The sequence below is a fragment of the Otolemur garnettii genome, unplaced genomic scaffold (genome assembly GCF_000181295.1).
Source record: "Otolemur garnettii isolate 467f Iridium unplaced genomic scaffold, OtoGar3 scaffold00050, whole genome shotgun sequence".
Classification (NCBI taxonomy): Eukaryota; Metazoa; Chordata; class Mammalia; order Primates; family Galagidae; genus Otolemur; species Otolemur garnettii.
Window position 1 is genome coordinate 2,919,352 of NW_003852445.1, and position 3,444 is coordinate 2,922,795.

The following is a 3,444-nucleotide window of genomic DNA, read 5'->3' on the forward strand; positions in this document are numbered from 1 at the left end:
CGGTCTCCTTTGCTCGGTTCTGGCACATCTTAAATGGATTCATTCTCCTAGGAAAAGAAATTAGAGAATCTAAGAGTAAGACAATAATCTGGAAAAAGAGAAGGGAGATAAAGGGCAAAAATTTTCTTTTGTTTGCAAATCTAGTGTATTAATTGCATTCCTGGGAGACTTTCTGGACAGAGCCTCTGGTAAACAAATTAGATATAAACCGAAGGCGAGGGCAGCAAGGTCACCGTGGTGAGGGAACATCAAGTGACAGGCGCTGGGACCCCCGATGCATGGCTTGCAGAGCAGATGTTCACAAGGATGCAGTGATTATTGAACTGGTAATAAAAAAGCATCAGCTTACAGGCAGCCACGATGGATGCTGGTAATTATAAAGCATCCCCTGGGAGGAAAATGACACAAGTCAGCCACAACTCTGCAATCACCGGGGCATAATTAAAGCTCCAGTAACAGTTGTTAATAGGGTGCAAATAAAACAGGGGGAAAATTTGAACACAACCTTTCCCCCCCTTTTTTTTAAGAGACGGCAAAGGGCAATGTAATTATAGGGACAGCAGATTTTATAATTTTGCTCCACATCATAAAACAAAGGGTTGGGGCTATTAAGTGGACATAGATATTTAAAGTGTGAAAACCTAGATACACCTACATTTATGTATGTATGTATATATATACACACACATACACACACACATACCAAAGGGAAAAAGTGTGTTTGCTCTTTGAATATGTAGTACGTGGGGGAGAACAGATTTTTAAACAGAATGTTTATATTCTAATTTTCAAAATGGTAGAAATACAAATATGTAAAGAAAACGGAATGCATGTAAATATTTGGCCATTTTATCCTTTCCGGAGGATCTGTAGTGTTATAATGTGCCAAGCTATATGATACTGTTGGTTAAAATGGTTTAGATATTGTTAAATAAAGTCAGCAAATCACTTTCAGTGTGGAAAGTGTCACTTTTTCACAGAATGCTGCCAGCCACTCCCTAACCTAAAACATTAAGCAAGACAGGGCTCGTTTTCCATGGGCTAAATCACTGATGCTATTTGCCAGCAGATATTCTGAGAGAAATACATCGATATCCATTGTGACCCAGTTGCTTGGGCGATTGGGCAACTAACTAGGCATCTGCATGTATATTACCAATTAGGCCTATGTAAAAATCTGTTTTAAGAGGTACATGGGTAGTGGGATAAGAAGGAAAGGAACCCTGTTAAGTTCCTATCTAGCCTGTTGTCCATTAATGGATTTTGGAAAGATGGGGTTTAAAGGGATGACAAATACAGAAAACATGCTCTGCGTCCTTGGACCAGACTTCATGTAAGAAGTACAGGAATACCCGTCCGTGTCACGTTTGATTTCTGGATTTTCATGTGATCACAGTGAGCTACTGGAAAGTTTTATCCTGCGATCTTTTGGTAATTTAGAGAGGTAACTGATTAAAACATAACTAAATACTAATCTACTTAGTATGCTTTCAGAATGAAAAGAATGAGATAGAATGCATGAAAAATTGTATTTCAGATAGGACCATAAATTCCTAGAGCAGCAAAGGGTGCAGGAGGTCGTGGCCCTCGTTACTCTTGAATGCCTACTGTGTGTAGCCCACTGGTAAGCATTATGAAACGCACTAAAGAGGGTATCTGTCCCTGTAGAAGACTTGACACAGACACAGGAAATGTTAACTCATGACAAAAGGTGAAGTCTCTGGCTTCTCCTGTGCCCTCAGGCAATGGACCTATAATAAAAACTTCGTGAGAAGCTTCTGTGATTCCGAGAAAGATTGAGAGGCACGAGACACACTATCCCAGGACTAGGATTTTAAGAAATAGGAACATTTTGGCTGTGGAGGCAGAGAGAAATCTTCCTGTGACTGGGAATTAGATCCTAGACAAGTATAAAATGCGCAGTTGTAGCACCCTTCCTGCAATGAGTAGAACAAAGAGGAATGGTTGAGAGAGAAAAGGAAGTCTTATTCTCACCTAAGGGATAGAATAGGAAACAGGGTTCTGCAGGTGGCTCAGAATTCTGTAGAAAGGGGGGTGGTTATAATCAAATAAGAGGAAATGCTGTTTATTGCATCTCCCTCTTGGAGATTCACAATCACATTAACCTATTAAATGCTCTGATAAAAGCCTGCAGGGAGACTATATATCAAACCAGATAAATGTATTGCTTGGCTTTGGAGTTAAATAGTCCTAGTTTGAACCTCAGCTCTTCCCTAAACTAGGCAAGCTACTTAACCTATCAAAATAATAATTAAGACAGCTCTACCCTTGGCTTTCTCAAATAAAATAGAGAGGATAAACCTGCCTTCCTAGGTTTTTTGTGACTATTAAATATTCAGAAAACATTTTGAATAAAACAGACTCAAAATATCTTAGATAGTATTAGAGTTAATATTTTATTGTATAATAAATAAATACCCACCTGTTTGACTTTGCTTACTTCAGTATTTTCTGCCCTTTTCCTTTTAAAGAACACCTACAAAAATCTGAGATTATACTGGTGTTCTGGGATAAACAGATTGTGGAGCACTGGCCTGTAGAGAATCACACAGTCCACAGGAGAAGCTTGTGACTTGCTTTCCCCACAACTCTGAAGTTGTTTTATTTTAATTTGAGCCGGGGGGCTTGGGATAAAGGGTGTCAGAAGTATGACCCAAAGAAGGCAAGTGGAGGAAGAGGTCTGAGATGGCAAAAGACCTGTTAATCTATTTTTGGTTTTGTAATATGTGGCGATAATAAAGCAATAATCATCCTAATGGAATTGAAGCTTCATTCTTGGAAAGTTAGCACTCTCTATATAATTCTTAAAACTTCATCACTACATTGTCTAAAGATATTTCAATTACTTTTCTTTCCCAATATTTCAAACAAAGCTTTCAAACTCATCTTTCCAGTGGGGAAAGCAAGATCCATTCTCCATTTCCTTCATCTGCGCTTGCCCTTCAGGATCCTCCATTCCGACTCTTATTTGTCTGTTTTATTTCTCTTCTCCCTTTTGTCCAAAGTATAGAAATATAGAAGGATCAACAATGTGAACAGCTTAAGGTGGGTGGGAAAAGGGGGATGGAGTTTGCCAAGATAGATGAAATACAATCATGGGTTTTTGTTTTCCTTGATGCCAAAGCAAATTAAAAGTGATCTGATACTGCTTATTCCAAAACTGCTCGAGAGTATGAGAGAATCTACACATACATCTAAATGAGTACGTTGATGTGTAAGAGAGAAATTTCCTTGGAAGAATGTTGTGTAAATAGAAACCATTTTTTAGTAGATTAGATATTAATTCAGGTTTTAATGATTCCTTTTCAAAAAGTTTATTTGTTGACATTATTTAAGTCAGTAATTGATAAATCACCACCTAACAAATCAGCTTTAGATCAAAACTTGTCCTTGGATAAAAGGACTGTTAGTTTTACGAAAGGT